This window comes from Saccopteryx bilineata, chromosome X (assembly GCF_036850765.1).
Source record: "Saccopteryx bilineata isolate mSacBil1 chromosome X, mSacBil1_pri_phased_curated, whole genome shotgun sequence".
In the NCBI taxonomy this organism is placed as follows: domain Eukaryota; kingdom Metazoa; phylum Chordata; class Mammalia; order Chiroptera; family Emballonuridae; genus Saccopteryx; species Saccopteryx bilineata.
Genome location: NC_089502.1, coordinates 121,588,274 through 121,606,925, shown reverse-complemented (window position 1 = coordinate 121,606,925; position 18,652 = coordinate 121,588,274). Strand labels below are relative to the sequence as shown.

The 18,652-nt window shown below is 36.6% G+C and overlaps 1 protein-coding gene across 2 annotated transcripts in view; it reads right to left on the bottom strand.

The window, feature by feature from the left end:
* TASL (TLR adaptor interacting with endolysosomal SLC15A4) overlaps positions 1–15,900 on the bottom strand; it is a 36,996-nt gene extending 21,096 nt beyond the window's left edge. The window contains exon 1 of one of the 2 annotated variants that reach the window (XM_066249079.1): positions 15,856–15,900. The gene's annotated coding sequence lies outside the window, so the exon portion shown is untranslated. Of the gene's footprint in view, positions 1–5,199; positions 5,361–15,855 lie in introns of those variants that run through there. The other variant, XM_066249078.1, reaches the window with a different exon arrangement.
* Positions 15,901–18,652: the final 2,752 nt, after the last annotated feature.

The window sequence follows — 18,652 nt, the reverse complement described above, 5'->3', positions numbered from 1 at the left end:
GGTTTACAATTGTGAGTATACAAACCAGAGTTTATTCTTGTATTATGCATTTATTATTGCATTATTTATTTTTATTTGTCTTATTATTGTTGTTATTATTTCATATTTTTACTTATTATTTATTTTTAGGTAATGATGGCTGGCTGGCAATTTAACCGATAACCAACAAAAGTAGATACTTAAATGATATGGCAAGGCAGAGAATGCTGAAAAGTTTCGAGAAAAATGGGCTCACGAATTTGATACCCTTTCACTAAGTAGAAAAATGTGATAAATTTTATAAAACTGGGTCCATCTGTAATGCTTTAAAAAGTGATTGACCAGTCAGTATTACCACCCAGGAAAATGAAATGTTAATGAGTCAGGCATTTATGAAGAGCTGCAAAAAAATAAAAAAGGAGCTTCCACTGAGTTAGACATTTCCCATAGATCTTTGATTCATCTGGTACAACGTTTAGGTTTGAAAATGTACCGGTCAAGATTGCTTCACGGGTTATTAGAGGATGCTCCAGATTGCCATTTACAATCCTACAAAGTGGTTCTGAATGAAGAAAGACAAGGCAATGGCATCGTTGCTAAAATTACGTGGTCCAATGAAGCTCATTTCAAACTTTTAGGTGTTGTAAATCGGCACAACTGTGTCAATTATTCCTGAGTAAATCCCAGATAATGGGATGTTGAATCAATCAGAAATTACAGTTTGGGTGGCTCTTTTGTGTAAAGGGGTACTTGCACCTATTTTTTTCATACAACTGTTAAACACAGCCTATATCTTAACATACTGAATGACACTGTTTTACCACAATTAGAGACAGCATAATAATGATGACTTCTTCTTTCAACAAGACGGAGCTCCTTCACACTATGCTGTAACAGTGCGTGAGTTTCTTGATGAATGATAACCCAACAGATGGATAGGTCAACGAAGGCCAGTGGAATGACCACCACAAGCACCAGAAGTCACCTCAGTGGATTTCTTCTTTTGAGGTATTGTCAAAGATGAAGTCTTTTCACACAAACCACATATGATGGATGATACGATTTGTTGCATAAGAGAAGCATGTCAAGTAATTGATGACAATAAAGAACTCTGTGACACTGTGTTCTTGAGTACAGCAAGTACACTACAAGACTGTATAAATAATGAAGGCCAGCGATTTGAGCATATAGAAGATTGTACCTGAGTGCACTGTGCCACTGTGACATACTTTTAAGTTAATAAAGCTATTGTCATCATCATAACCTTCCTGTGTTTTTCCATACAAACAACTGTAAACCTACTTTTGAACACCCTTGTCTTTATAAGGATTACGTGTAACTTGAGCAAAATTTAGCTGCTACCTTAAACAGTGAAATAAATTATGAAGACAGTAACGGGCAATAGCAAAAGGGATTGGCAACAAGTGGAGGAGTTGGGGGTGATAAGGCAACAGTTCTTGTCTCTCGAAGAACAATTTGTGTGCATGCAAAACAAAGACATCTGAGGGAATGGGTGCAAAGAAGGCCACAGCCACACAAAAATGAAGGCAGTGGGATGGGACTGCCTCCCACATCGTGGGATGTAGCTTTATGGACCTAAAGACAGGAAGAAGTCATCTGCTAGTCCATAAAAGAACTTGGGCCTAGTTAGCTAGCTACAGTGCAATTTGGTTTCCACCTGTCAGCATGGCTGTTTATATAGACCTGCCTTTTAACAGTTACAAAACCATACATCTACAGGCACAGCTTAAGCAAATCATTTCTCATAGTGGACATCTCATTTTTCTTGCTTTTTTATTATGTGTAATCATTGCATATGCTTCCATGAATGTTCCCTCAGGCCCAATCTGAAAAAGTCAAATTTCTAGATTATAGCTATTGCAAATTGCCTTTCAAGTACTTTGGGTCAATGTATTATTTCACAAGCAGTGTTTAAGATGAACTGTTTCCACTGACATTCCTCAACACATTATTGTTGTTTTTTAATGTTTCGATCAGGTAAGCAAATTTCTTTTTTGCCTCAAATTTGAAGGTGAGGAAAACTGTCTTAAGATTATGGGTAGGTGATAGTATCAGAGATGTTATGTTTTAATACCCCCACATTCTCAAAATACTCTATTTTGTCTCTCTACTAGTCTAATTCTATCATCTAAATTCAAGATTACATAATTCCAACCTATGTTTTTTTTAAGAGCTTATTGATTTGGGAGCTTTTGAGATAAACAACTGAAAGGTTATCATTGAAAAATTTGAATATTATTTTGTCTATAATCTAATTATAATACTGTAACCAAATTGATTTAACGTTTTAATTTCTTTTACGCCCTGACCAGTTGGCCCTGACCAGTTGGCCCTGACCAGCGGTAGAATGTCAACCCAGCATGTGGAAGTCCTGGGTTCAATTCCCGGTCAGGGCACACAGGAGAAGCAACCATCTGCTTTTCCATCTCTCCCCCTTCTCTCTCGGTCTCTTCCTCTCCTGCAGCCATGGCTTGGTTTGAGCAAGTTGGCCCCAGGTGCTGAGGATGGCTCCATGACCTCGCCTCAGGCACTAAAATGGCTCAGTTGCTGAGCAATGGAGCAGCAGCCCCAGATAGGCAGAGCATCACCTGGTAAGGGGCTTGCTGGGTAGATCCTGGTGGGGGCACATGCAGGAGGTAGAAGTCTGTCTCTGCCTCCCTACCTCTCACTATTCTTTTAAAGTAAATGATAGAAGAGCTTTACCCAAATCAAGGGGTTTCTTTAGGAAGACTCTCCTTGTATAAAAACAAAAAATCTTCAGTTTTCTTACTCTTATCTTTGGAAGTGCATGTTGTCTGGAGCTGGAAATAACTGCTCACTTAATCATATAACTTGTCTTATATCCCTATTATTTTATCATTTGTGGTATTTGTTGACAGATGCTCTAAAGTAGCACTCACCCACATTTCAATTTTATATGGATATTTTTTAAATATTGCTTGCATAGGTCAGTGTAAGAACATTGTGTTTCTGAACTAGAGAAGTTCTTTGAAGGAGTAGAGAATATTTAAAATTTGGGTAACACATTCATATTATAATGGTGATTTGGAAGATACACAAAGGTAGTGCACTAACTGTAATATCACTCTGATGCAATGGTTTCAATAGTTATTTAAAATTACTGAACCATTTCCAATATCATACTTAATAATTATCTTAGATATATAAGATGTTGTCCAAGTTCTTCACAAACATGATAGAATGTAAATCTGCCTCCAATAGTTAACTCTCCCAATTTTTGTTGTGCAAACTTTCAAACCTATATAAAAATGGAAATAGTACAATGAACAACTATATTTTCAATATGTAGATTAATTAGTTGTAGCTATTTGCTACATTTATGCCCCCCTTGGTATATATACATACACACACATATACACTGTTTTTCCCCCTAAACTGTTTGAAAATATATTGTTGACTTTAGGGTACATGACACCTCCAAGTTCTTGAACATATAACTCCAACAAAAATCGGTAGACTTCTACATAATTATAATGCTAAGAAAATTTAACATAAATAGGATCCTGTTATATAACATATACATTATATTCAAGTGTACCCAGTTACCCACATGTTCTTTAGAGAGTTTTTGTTTTTTAAATGCAGGTTCCAATAAAGTATCTAGCATTGAATTTTTTTTTCCAGCATTGAATTTGGTTTATATGCCTACAATTAAGTAAATGTTGACATTAATTGACATAATTGATGATATAATTAACAATGATTAACAATTATAACTCCAAAGAAATTTAACACCAGTCAATACTATTATGATCAATTCTCTTATTTTCTTTAAAGATTTAAAAAAATTATTTATTGATTTTACAGAGAGAGGAAAGAGAGAGGGGTGGGGAGCAAGAAGTGTCTCCCAGTTGCTTCACTTTAGTTGTTAGTTGATTGCTTATTTTAGGTGCCTTGTCTGGGCAAGCCCAGGATTTTGAACCAATGACTCAGCATCTAGGTCAATGCTTTATCCACTGTGCCACCATAGACCAGGATCTCTTATTTTTTTAGTCCTATCATTATGTGTCAATATATTTTAAAAATAATTAGAAAAAAATGATCATAAGCTTTAATTTTTCCATTTGTGAGATGTAAAGACAGAATATGAAGAAAAATCTAAACTATGAAAAATATATTTGCTAGTATTTCTGCACTAAAATTTACATTTTCTGAAAAAAGAGAATTTATATATCCAGATACCCTTGGAAGTAGTTGTTTTCTTTGGTCATAAGGATCTAAGTAGGGCCAAACAGAAAATTATTTACTTACTTGGTGATATTAATATGGAAAACAAAGGCCTTTCGACTTACTACCATAGTCATCAAATTAGGCTTTCAGCAATTAATTTAAATAAAGAATTACTTCACATTTGAGAGAGGAACATGTAATCCCAAATTATATGTTTTGTAACAAAAATTGAAATGTGGGTTTCATACTGGCCAAACCAGGTCTATATTCAATCACAGATAGATGTGCACAAGAAAAAGAATACTTGAGCAGCTCTAAAGATAATTCAAACAATTGGCTCTCGGTCTTTTGACTAAAATCAAGTGTTAAAATAATTCAAACAAAGGCCCACATGTGCACGCATTGTCTTTAATATTGACAAGTAGATTTTCCCCCAAATTACCTAGATGGCAATTCAGAAAACATCTACACAGAAGAACACCTATCACAAGCTCACTGAATGAATAATTGAGAGTCAAATCCAATGGGAATTTATTGTGATCGTATTACTCTCTAAAACTACATGACTGTAAGTGAATTCAAGAACTGTGCTGTCCCTGCAAAACTCTACTTAAGTTGTTCAGCCTTTTTTGTTTTTATGAAAGTACAGCTGGCCTTCTTTTAAAAATACAGAAGCTAAACCTGTGAATGAGGACTAAATAAATTACACAACAAATATTTGATCAGACCAGTTAATTTTGAGGGTAAAATTTTTTTTTTTTTTAAGAAATGCCCCAAATGAGAACATGAAGAGGTAAGAAAAGGAAGTATTTGACTTAATTACTCTTTATTGACCAACTTCACTCAATGTTTAAACTCCAGTCACCTCTGATTTGATAAACTAGAAAAGCATTTTACATGTCATAAGATTGAATCTGAGTTCTGACGTTAAGGGAACTAAGTAAGTTTGAGAAGAGAAATGGCAGAAAAAGTTAGTGCTTATAGGCTCTGTTGCCTCCTTTTTCTTACCTTCACTAACCAGTCTGCTCCTTTGGTCCTGCAGAAACACGATTGACCATATAGAAATGAAGAAGCCAGCCAGTGCTTTATCCAGAAATGTTCACAAGCCTTTGGTTAGTATACCTTTCACTGCTGAAAGCCAAGAAACTAAGCTGCTCGTTGCATTTCCATTTTTGTATAACTGATCCAATGGAAAAAGAGTTGTTTTTGCTCATCTGATTTGTTCTAGAGAACAGTGGGAAGTCCCAGAAAAGGGGGAGGCAATAACTGACAAACCCACACTGAGCCACAGAATGGTGTTTCTTCCCCTTTTTCAAAAACTGAAACCTATCTATGAAACTGTCTCTTGTTAAAACACTTTATCACTACACATTAAGTAAGAAGCCTATCAACGTAAATTTACTCCTGTAACTAAGTTCTCTGAGGCTCCTCTCCCAAAAGGGCGAAAGTCAGATGTGATTTAGGAAATTCTCAGTTTCACCACTAATTATAATTTTTAAGAAGTATTATTTCTTGATTGTACTCATAGTTTTTAAAAATAAAAGTTAAAACCATTTTTTCTCTCAAATTAACAAAGATAAAAAATTCAGTAGTACACTTAGTAGCAAAGTTTTGGACGAACAGGCACTCTCTTATACTGATGGAGAGATTGTAAACATTTTTTAGCGCAATTTCCCAGTATCTGTCAAAGATTTTTAATATTTATACCCTGTCACCCAAATTTCATTTCTGTAAATTTATCCATGTGACATATTTGCACAAAGATGTGAAAAAAATCTTAGCTGCAGCATTAATTAAGAAAGTAAACAACTGAAAAAATTCACAAATAGAATATTACCTAAACAAATGAGAGAATATCTCTATTGTAGAATACTATTCAGTTGTTAGAATGAAGTAGTTTCATGTCTAACAAAGAGGAAATGATCTCCAAAATACACGCCTTAGCAAGACATGATATGCTCTAATTTGCATTTTTAAAAGATACATATATTTCTTTATACATAAAATATTTCTACAGGGATACACACACAAAAAAAAACTAGAAATAAGCAGTTGCCTTTTGAGAATGAGTCTTAAATTTTATTCCATACCTTTGGTTTTACTTAATACCTTATTTTTCAAGTTAAAAATGAGTATTCTATGTCATATATTTATTCCCTTTTTTCTGTTTCAATTACAGTTGACATTCAATATTATATTAGTTTCAGGTGTACAGCATAATGGTTAGACATTAATATAACTTAAGAAGTGATAGCTCCAATAAGTCTAGTACCCACCTGGTCCCATGCATAGTTATTACAGTATTATTGACTATATTTCCTATACTGCACTTCACATCCCCATGACTGTTCTGTAACTCCTAAGCTATATCTCTCAACCCCTTCACCTTTTTCACACAGCCCTCCAAACTCCTTCCCATCTGGCAACCATCACTTTGTTCTCTGTATTATGAGTTTGTTTCTGTTTTGTTTGTTCATTTATACCCTTTTTAGATTCCACATATAAGTGAAATCATATGGGATCTATCTTTCTATGTCTGACATTACACTTAGCATAATACACTCTAGGTACATCCATGTTATCACAAATGGTAAGACTTCATTCTTTTTTACAGCAGAGTAATATTACATTATATATATGTATCACCACTTTTTATCCACTTGTCTATTGATGAGCACTTAGATTGATTTGATATCTTTTTTTAGTGACAGAGAGAGAGACAGACAAAGAGACAGAGACAGACTGGAAGGGAGAGAGATAAGAAGCATCAACTCGTAGTTGTGGCACCTTAGTTGTTCATTGATTGCTTTCTCGTATGTACCTTGACCTGGAAGTCTCCACCTGAGCCAGTGACCCCTTGTTCAAGTCAGCAACCTTGGGCTCAAGCCGGCAACCTTAGGCTTCAAGCCAGTAATCTTGAGGTCATCTCTATGATCCCACACTCAAGCCAGTGACCTTGCGCTCAAGTTGGTGAGCCTGCACTCAAGCCAGCAACTTCAGGGTTTCAAACCTGGGTCCTCAGTGTCCCAGGTTGACACTCTATCCACTATGCCACCACCTGGTCAGGCCATGTATGACTATTGTAAATAATGCTGAAATGAACATAGGGATAGACATATTTTTTTAAATTAGTGTTTTAAATTTCACTGAATAAATACCCAAAAGTGGGATAGCTGGGTCATATGATAGTTCTGTTTTTAATTTTTTGAGGAACCTACATTCTGTTTTCCACAGTGGCTGCACCAGTCTCCATTCCCACCAACAGTGTAGAACGGTTTCCCTTTTCCACATCCTCGCTAACACTTGTCAATTTATTGATGATAGCCATTGTGACAGATGTAAGGTAATATCTCATTTTTATTTTAATTTGCATATTCCTGGTGGTTAGTGATGTTGAACATCTATTCATGTGTCTATTGACCATCTGTATGTTTTTGGTTTTTTTTTGGAGAAATATCTATTCTTGTCCTCTCCTGATTTTTTAATCGAATTGTTTGGGTCTTTTTGTTGTTAAGTTGTATAATTTTTTTATATTTTTTTAATATTTACCCTTTTTTTTTTAGAGAGAGAGAGAGGGACAGACAGGAAGGGAAAAAGATGAGAAGTATCAACTTCTTGCAAAACCTTAGTAGTTCATTGATTGCTTTCTCATATGTGCCTTGACCAGGGGGCTCCAGCCAAGTCAGTGACCCCTTGTTCAAGCCAGTAACCTTGGACTTCAAGCCAGCGACCACAGGGTCATGTCAATGATTCCACACTCAAGCTGGAGACCCTGTGATCAAACTGGTGAGCCTGCACTCAAGCCAGATGAGCCTGTACTCAAGCCAGATGAGCTCACACTCAAGCCGGCAACCTTGGGGTTTTGAACCTGGGACCTGAGTGTCCAGGCTGATGCTCCATCCACTGCAGCACCACCTAGTCAAGAGGATATTTACCCTTTATCAAATGTATCATAGGTGTATATATTCTACCATTCAGGAGGTTCTTTTCATTTTGCTGATGGTTTCCTTTGCTGTGCAAGTCTTTTCAGTTTGATGTAGTCCCATTTGCTTATATTTGCTTTTGTTTCCCTTTCCCAAGGAAACACAGCCAAAATATAATACTAAGAGCAAAGTTAGAGAGTTTACTGCCTATGTTTTCTTAGAGGAGTTTTAAGGTTTCAAGTTTTACATTTAAGACTTTAATCCATTTTTAGTTTATTCTTGTATATGGTGTAAGACAGTGATCTAGTTTCAAATTTTTATATATAACTAAATATTAAGTTTTCTCAACATCATTTACTGAATAAACTGTCTTTATCCTATTGTGTATTCTTGCCTTCTTTGTCATAGATTAGTTGACCATAGAGACATGGGTTTATTTCTGGGCTTTCTATTGTATTCCACTGATGTGTATGTCTCTTTTTATGCTAGTACCACACTGTTTTAAGTCCTATGACCTGGTAGTATAGTTGATACCAGGTAGCATGATACTTCCAACTTTGCTTTTCTTTTTCAAGATTGCTGTGCCTATTTGGGGTCTTTTGTGGTTCCATATAAGTTTTAGGATTATTTGTTCTAGTTCAGTGAAATATACCATTGGTATTTTGATAAAAACTGCATTGGATCTATTGATTGCTTTGGGTAGCATGGATATTTTAACAATATTAATTGTCCCTACCCATGAGCATGGCATATGCTTGCATTTATTTGTATCATCAGTTGTTTTTTTCTTCAGTATCTTATAGTTTTCCTAGTACAGGTCTTTCACCTACTTGGTTACATTTATTACTAGTTGTTGTTTGTTTGTTTGTTTTGATGAAGTTATAAATGAGATTGTTTTCTTAATCTCTCTTTCTGAGAATTTATTATTGGTGTATAAAAATGTACCTATTTCTGAATATTAAATTTGTATCTGCAACTTTACTAAGTTCATTTATCAGATCTAATAGTTTTTTGGTGGAATCTTAAAGGTTGTCATCTGCAAATAATGACAGTTTTACCTCTTCCTTCCCAATTTTAATGCCTTCTATTTCTTTTTCTTGTCGGATTGCTATGGCTAGGACTTCCAATATTGTGTTGAATATAAGCAGTGAAAGTGGACATCCTTATCTTGTTTCTGACCTTAAGGAAATGCTTTTAGCTTTTTACCATTGAATATATAAGCTGTGGGTTTGTCATATATAAACTATATTGTGTTGAGATATGTCCCCTCTATTCTCACTTGGCTGAGAGTTTTTATCATAAGTGGATGCTGAATTTTGGCAAGTGCTTTATCTGCATCTATTAATATAATCATGTTATTTTATACATGATTTTGTTTATATGGTATATCAAGTTAATTAACTTGCAGACATTGAACTAACTTTGCATCCCAGGAATAAATTCCATTTGATTGTGTTGTATATCCTTTTTAATATATTTCTGGGTTGGTTTGCTAATGTTTTGTTGAGAATGTTTGCATCTATATTCATCAGAGATATTAGCCTATAATTTTATGTCGTTGTAGTGTATTTATCTGGTTTTGGAATTAAGGTAATGCTAGCCTCGTAAAATAAGCTTGAAAATTTTTCTACCTCTTGAATTATTTGGAATAGTTTGAGAAAGTTAAGCATTAATTCTTCTTTGAATGTTTGGTAAAAGTTGCCCGGGAAGCCACCCAGTCCAGAACTTTTGTTTGTTAAAAGTCTTTTGATTACTGCTTTGCTTACATTTGTTGTAATTGATCTATTCAGATTTTCTGATTCTTCCTGGTTCAGTTTGGAAAGATTGTGTGTTTCTAAGAATTTATCCATTTCATTCAGGTTGTCCAATTTGTTGGCATATAGTTGTTCATAGTATTTTCTTACAATCATTTGTATTTCTATGGTGTCAGTTGTTACTTTTCTTCTTTCATTTTTGATTTTATTTATTTGGGTCCTCTATTTTTCTTGATGAGTCTGGTTAAAGGTTCACCAATCTGGTTTATATTTTCAAAGGACTAGCTCTTGGTTTCATTTATCTTTTGTATTTTCTTTTGAGTCTCTGCGTCATTTATTTCTACTCTAATCTTTATTATTTCTTTCATTCTACTTACTCTGGGCTTTGTTTGTTTTTTTTTCTGGTTCTTTTAGGTGTAGGGTTAGAATGTTTTTTTAAGATTTTTCTTGCTTCTTCAGGTAAGACTGTAAGTTCAACCACAGACAGATAAACTGAGAATATCTTTAAAGTGGGTCTTACCTATCTTCAGAAACACTTTTTGATGGGTTCCCCAAAAGCTCACCAGGCAGTGCCATGCATTAGCCATTATGGAGTGACTCCATCTGCTCTAGATTGGATTAAGTCACATTTATTGTTTTATTTAAATACAATATGGAGAACTTTTATTATATTCACTCTTGATTTCATCTCTTATGATGCTCACTATATGGAAATCACCCTTTTCAGAAAATATATTCTGTAATCAAAAAGTTGACTTACCATTTCTCTTTTTTTTAATTGATTTTTAAAATGAATTGATTTTAAACATGGGGGCAGCCCAAGTGTCCGTCAGTGGACAAGTGGATTAAAAAGCTCTGGTACATATATACAATGGAATACTATGGGGCCATGAAAAAGAAGGAAATATTACCTTTTGCAACAACATGGAGGGACCTGGAAACTATTATGTTGAGTGAAATAAGCCAGGCAGAGAAAGAAAAATATCATATGACCTCACTCATTTGAGGAATCCAAGGAACAATGAGAACTGAGGAACAGAATTGAGACAGAGGAGGGATCAAAGGGAACAGAGGAAAAGAGGACAGAGGGAAAGGGGATGATAGGATGTGATAAACCTTAAGGAGGGTGCTGTAGGGAGGGGGAGCAAGGGGGGTGTTGAAGGGAATATGAGGGAGGGGAAGATGCATTCAGGGCAACCCTAGAATCTATATAAACACAATTAATTAAATAAACAAATTTTTAAAATGAATTGATTTTAAAATGAATTTTTTAATTCATTTTAGAGAGGGGGGGCATAAAGCATCAACTCCCATATGTGCCTTGATCTGGCAAGTCCAGGATCCTGAACTAGTGAACTCAGCATTCCAGGTCAATGCCCCATCCACTGTGCCACCACAGGTCAGACTTACCATTTCTCTTTTGGTAAGACCTGAGCTTATTAAATTGGTTTTAAACTACTTTCTCTTCTCTGACTCTAGTAAAGCAAAATTACATTCTTTATAGCTGAAAGCTTATAATATGATTTTTCTATCTGCTAGGTGGTAAGTAAAGAGTTTATTATATTGATTTCGGTGCCTCTAAATGGATGTAATTCTTATTATTCAATTGCCTTTCCTGGTGTCAAAATTTCTTCAAGCTATTTCCATTATGATATTATTCATACTTAGCTTACCCCTAATCCTCATCATATTTTCTCCACCCTGCCTATCCTTTACTTATCTTTAAGTGCTCTTACCAGCACACTCAAATTCCTCAACAGTTTCTCTTTCTGCTTTATCATACTTGCCAATTTTCAGTTTCAGATAAAATCCATTATTGCCTTTTCTATAACTAGAGGTTTATATATATGCATATATGTATATATACACACAACTTATTAATTCACAAATTCATTCTACCAAAACTCAACTATTTCAAGATAAATTCTTTGTCTTCCTCATGTGCTCCAACCACTTATAATAGAGTTTTCTCTCTCAATATCAAGTGACTCAACTGAACCTACTTCCTCAAAGATACCAAAGAACCTTAATCATTAAGTCTAATGACCTTTATTTCAGTCTATAACTTCTTTAACATTTCTACAGTATTTAACACTGGTAATGACCTTTATTTCAGTCTATAACTTCTTTAACATTTCTACAGTATTTAACACTGGTCAGTAATCTCTTTTTTTTTTAAACATAGTGTGTGTGTGTATGTGTATAGGTAAATAGTGTAAATGGTTCAAAAAAGTATGCAGTGAAAATTGAACCTCTCTCCCTATCTGATCTCCAGTTCTTAGGTCCCCTCCCTAGAAGAATTTACGATTGTCGTTTTCTTCTGTATCATCAACCCAAAGAGTATATCTACCTTATTTTGTATACAAATGTTAGAATAATACATGTGCTATTTTGTTCCTTAACTCTTTTGTATAAATTTTTCAAAGTCAGGCTGTTAGAGGGAAGGGTGGTTGGGAGGCTCAGTGAAAATGGTGAAGGAATTAAGCAAAAAACAGAAAAGAAAAGAAAACCTCATAGACACAGACAAGAGTATGATGGTTACCAGAGGGAAAGGGTGGGAAAAGACAGAAAAGGGCAAAGGAGGGATAAATGCTAACTAGAAGGAGACTTGATTTTGGGTGGTGTACACACAGTACAATATATAGATGATGCTGGTCAGGTAGCTAAGATGGCTAGAGCATCATCCCAACATGCCAAGTTTGCAGGTTTGATCCTCAGTCAGGGCACATACAAGAATCAACCAATGAATGCATAAATAAGTGTAACAACAATTTGATATTTCTCTATCTCTAAAATCAATAAATAAAAAATATATCTAGGCCCTGGCCAGTGGCTCAGTGCAGAGAGCATTGGCCCAGAGAATGGACATCCCAGGTTCAATTCCCAGTTAGAGCACAAAGGAGAGATGACCATATACTTCTCCCCCCCCACCCCTTTCCCCCTTCTCTCCCTCTTCCCCTCCCACAACCAGTAGCTCAATTGGTTCAAGTGTGGCCCCAGGCCCCGAGGATAGCTTCGTTAGAGCACATCAGCCTCAAGTGCTAAAAAATAGCTCAGTTCTGGAACATCTGCCCCAGATGGGGTTGCTTGGTGATATCCCAGTCAGAGTACCTCACTGTTTCCTCTCCTCTCATCTAATATATATATATGATGTATTATGGAATTGTATACCCAAAACCTATATAATTTTATTAACCAATGTCACCCCAATAAATTCAATTAAAACTTTTTTCAATGTCATTACATGAAGGTTGACCTCATTCTTTCTAATAACTACAAAGACTTCTGATGCATGGATGGTCCAGTAGTAATGTATTTACTCAGTTCTTTATTGATGCAGCCCTTCCTTTAGGAAGGTGTCTCTACCACTACCCAGTGGATTTTGTGTCATTGCACACTGATAGTTATTCTCCTGCCTCCCCACTTTCTCCTGTCTAAGCTTTTTCATTGGTTTCTTAACAACCTTCTATTTTCTAGAACCGAAATTCTTGCTTTTTTGCCCTGACCAGGTAGCTCAGTTGGTTAAAGTGTCATTCCAGCATGCAGAGGTGGCCAGTTTGATCCCTAGTCTGGGTATATACAGGAACAGATCAATGTTCCTCTCTCTCTCTCTCTCTCTCTCTCTCTCTTTCTCCCTTCCTCTCTCTCTAAAATCAATATTTTAAAAAAGGAATTCTTGCTTTTTCCTCCCAGTATCTTACTAGTGAATCCATCATTTTTCACAACTTTCATTATCTTCTCTGGGTGATCTGTGAATCTGTACCTCCCGTGTTGGCGTTGTTCTCCTATTATCTGCAGATTCTCATTTGTGGATATTTGACTGCTTCACATACATAAGGTTTACATGATTTCTTTTTTAAACATTTAATCTTTTCACCCCAAAATTCACATCCTTACTTATCTTTATGGCATTACACAAACTCAGTATGTTGAAGTCTTCTCTAATTTGACCTTATCCCTGATCTCTACAATTAGTCACCAACACTTGCCAGGTTGACTCAACAGACTAGAGTAGTTATAACTCAGTCTGATCTGTACCACTAGGAAAATTAGCTAAACAAAAGCCCTAGTGCCCATATAACAGTACATAATGGTATAAAAATAAACTTTGTAACACCGTTAAAAACATAATTCCATTTTTCCATATTCATTTTTCACAGCTTCTTTTAGTCATTTGTATAATTACTATTTCCTGCAGATACAATTACAGTATTATATATAAAGTTTTAATGCACTTCCTCTGCAGAAGATTAATGTTAATTGATTGTCCATAAAAAATTAACTTGAACATATTGGAGTTTAGGAACATGTTAGATATTCCACAGAGTAAAATTAATATGACATTTAAGATTCTTGGTTATACTTCAGTAGGTCTAATTTATACCAAAGAAATCCATAAGGTAAGCTCCAGGGCAGTACCACTTATCTTGAGAACGGAATGACAGATCATAATTGCTTTATTAACTACAACATTCTGATTTCCTATGAAGCTGTAATGGCTTGTTGTGCACTAGAGATTTTGTTACTTAGAATATAATTGATTGTAATATCTACTGTTTGCTCTTGAATAACTCCCATTTTCCACCTCAGAGATTTTCATTTGGGCATCAGATAACATGATTACTGCATTCGTAAAATTTCTGAAGCATTTTGAAATCTTTTCAGTTGAAAAATAATTCAAAATTGAAATATGATATAAATTAAAGGGGCAAATTGAATTTAATCTCATATGTTTCATTGTAAGGCTGTGAATAGTGTATAGAATAGCTCATCCTTGCTGGTTGGTACCCTGTAGTTGGCATTAACCAGAGGTATCAAGGCAAGTACCTGAACACTCGAAGAACTAACAATCCCATGAACTACAGTGTGTTCATAAAGTCATGGTGCACTTTTGAGTGGCCACAGGAAAGCAACAAAAGACGATAGAAATGTGAAATCTGCACCAAATAAAAGGAAAACTCTCCCAGTTTCATACCTATTCAGTGCAGTTCGATGTGGGCTCATGCACAGAATTTTTAGGGCTCCTTAGGTAGCTATCCCATATAGCCTCTACGAACTCATCATTAACTGATGGCCTACCAGTACGGGGTTTCTCTACCAAACTGCCGGTTTCCTTCAACTGCTTATCCCACCGACTAATGTTATTCCTATGTGGTGGCGCTTCGTTATAAACGTGCCAATATTCACGTTGCACTTTGGTCATGGACTCAAACTTAGCGAGCCACAGAACACACTGAACTTTCCTCTGTACCGTCCACATCTCAACTGGCATGGCCGTGGGCTGCTCCACTGTATACATGGTGTTACGTCATCATCTGCGTATGCGCACATGCTGTCATGTCATCCCACAGAAACTGGGAGGGTTTTCCTTTTATTTGGTGCAGATTTCACATTTCTATCGTCTCCTGTTGCTTTCCTGTGACCGGTTAAAGGTGCACCATGACTTTACAGACACATTGTATTTTAGTTTCTACTTTCTAATTGTCAGTCTTTGCTATTCCTTGACATTCTCTGCCTTAAAGATCTAGCAGAAGCCCTGGCCGGTTGGCTCAGTGGTAGAGCGTTGGCCTGGTGTGCAGAAGTCCCGGGTTCGATTCCCGGCCAGGGCACACAGGAGAAGCGCCCATCTGCTTCTCCACCCCTCCCCCTCTCCTTCCTCTCTGTCTCTCTCTTCCCCTCCCGCGGCGAGGCTTCATTGGAGTAAAGATGGCCCGGGCACTGGGGATGGCTCCTTGGCCTCTGCCCCAGGCGCTAGAGTGGCTCTGGTCACGGCAGAGAGAGCCCCGGAGGGGCAGAGCATCACCCCCTGGTGGGCAGAGCATCGCCCCCTGGTGGGCGTGCCGAGTGGATCCCGGTCGGGCACATGCGGGAGTCTGTCTGACTGTCTCTCCCCATTTCCAGCTTCAGAAAAATACAAAAAAAAACATCTAGCAGAAATCTCTAACATCAAAATTCAAATCTCTATTATGAACTCTAAAATAAATTACCTCTGGAAATGCTTGGCAGAGTTTTACTACAAGTTGTTGCTTCTTTTTGCCCATTTTAGACATCTCTGCCCCTCTTTCCCAGTTTTCATATTTTCTCTGTTAACCTGTTATATCTCCCCCCAGTCTGATGTTCAGGTCTTAGGAAGAGGGATACTTTTTCCTCAAGTCAAGATAACGCTTCACTTCCTCTATCATAAATTGGTCCTGAAAGAGAAAGAAAGGGAAAAAACAAAGCTTGTTCTGTTCCTTAGTTGAGCACCTGAGAATTTCCATTTTAATGATGTTGTTTGTTTACCTATTATTTGCAGTTCATAATGGAATAGCTTCAATAGCTTCAATTCTGCATTAGCTTCATAATTATTTCTGTGAAGACCAGAAGGCCAAGGACCCAAACAAACTTGTGAAGAATCTCAATTTTCATGCATCAGTTTTTATAGCAAACGTAAGTCTATCTCATTATTTTTTCTTTTGTTTGCCTTTCCGACTTTTAAAAGAAGGAAGGCAAAGGAAAAGTTGGATCCCTTAGTATCCCTTCTTATTTGTGCCTCCCTAAAAGACTGCATTAAATGAAAAGGATATATTGATGAATAGAGTGATTAGCATCCTTAGCATTTTTAGATAATCTGAGCTATAATACAAAATAAAATGAGCATAGCAAAACTGCAAATCCAGAAGTGATAGTGGGCTCCCAACTTCATCTTTCCCTCCCAGCCTAACTGATTTAGGACATGGCCTCTGGAGGGCAAAGGTCCCAAGCAGTTTAAATACTGCTGTCACCAAGCAGTGGATAGGAGTTCATAGGATTTTTCATGAGAGTCAACTGAACAGCTCTTGGATCCAGGCCCAGAGGTAAAAGGGCCTAAAAAAATTAAATCTGCACAATCTTTGTGTGCTTTAATCCCACCAGATTGTACACTTTGGGTAGATTTCTTAAGGAAGAACTATATACTTTGAAGCCAAGTAGAAATTTCTACCACCCCAGAGAAAGTTTGTTTTTAAAAATTGACATTTTCTTTAGAATGCTTCTTCTTAGGTTTTTTTCCCTTTATTCTATTTGTATCGTGCCATTGTACTGACTCATGTTTGTAAAAGTAACCAGGAACATATGAGACTTAGGGAGAAGAAACTAAAACATCAGTCAGAGTATCATTATTTCACAAATCAACAAGGAAGTGAAAATAGTGCTGTTGAGCCCTTAAGTCAACAGATTTCCTCCCTTTGTGGAGAGGCTTCTGGGGTAGAAATTTTCCACCTCTATCTCCTACTGGCCACGTCAGACCGTCCTTTGGTTCCTGTCCCTGTAGAGCAAACTTCAAGCAATGTATATATTGTATGCATTACAGATTCAAGAGCTTAGCTGTGTTTAAGCAACTTCTCTTTACAGATACCATTTACAAAGACAAAGTAAATTCTATTCTTTGTCACTCTTTCCCTTGCTCCTTTAACTTTTAGGGGAGAAAAGAAACATTTTGAGACTAATAAAAAAACTTTTTAAATTAAATGAGTGGGATGACTGCCTGACCTGTGGTGGCGCAGTGGATAAAGCACCTACCTGGGATGCTGAGTCATAGGTTTGAAACCTTGGGCTTGCCCAGTCAAGGCACATATGAATTCTTCTCACTCTCTCTCTGTCTCCTTTGCCCCTCTAAAATCAATAAATAAAATCTTTAAAAAATAGATAGAAATTATATGGATGACTTTGTTTAATAGAATCATATAGGTTTTAAGTATACATTTCTATGACACATGACCTATGTATTGCATTGTGTGCCCCCCACCCAAAGTCAAGCCATCTTCCATCACCATGTATTTGGCCCCTTTACCCCTTTTCAAGATAAATTTTAAACCTACAAGTCCCTCTATATTCACATTTAGCAGAAATCAATTCATTGGTTTAGAAGTCTAGAGATGAAAGAACTATTTTCTGTTAATTTCCTTAGTGGGATTACTATGGTGTGTATAAAGATGCAAGCTTTCTTTTGGGGGCTCATTAACAGAAATTCCCATTAAATAATGAGACTAGATGAGAATCTAATCTATCAGATATGAGTGCTTAATTGCCCAGATATCATGCCAAATCAATTTACAGATCTCTTGGCTTTACTTTGTCTTTTAAGGCAGTGCTTCTCAAATTTTGACATGCATGTGAATCACCTGGGAATCTTGTTAATATCCAGATTCAACTGTGGTGGACCATGACATTCTAGTTTTCTAGCAGTCTCCCAGGGGATGACAATGCTGCCCATCTGCATAGGACACTTTGAGTAGCCAGGTCTTAATGCACCTTGTTTTGCATCTTTTTTTTTTTAAGTGAGAGGAAGGGAGATAGAGAGACGAACTCACACATGTACCCTGACAAGGATTCACCCAGTAACACCCATCTGACATGAATTCTCTGACCATCTGGGGCCCATGATGGCAGCCAAGCTATTTTTAGCACCTGAGTTAGAGGCTTCAGGGAGCCATCCTCAGCACCAGGGGCCAACACACTTGAATCAATTGAGCCATGGCTGTGGGAAGGGAAGAAAGAGAAAAAGAAGGGGGAGAAGGGGAGAAAGAGATGGTCGCTTCTCTTGTGTGCCCTAACTGGGAATCGAACCTGGGACGTTCAAATGCCCGATTGAGATTCTACTACTGAAACAGCCATCCAGGGCCTGTTTTGCATCTTACCATGAGGCTTTATTCATAGCAAAAGTTTTATGTAGAGCAAACCTACTATGTGTACAGTACTGACTAGAATGTTTGATTTATGCCATTTAATCCTCAAAATAACTATAAAGTATGGGTTTTTTTTAAT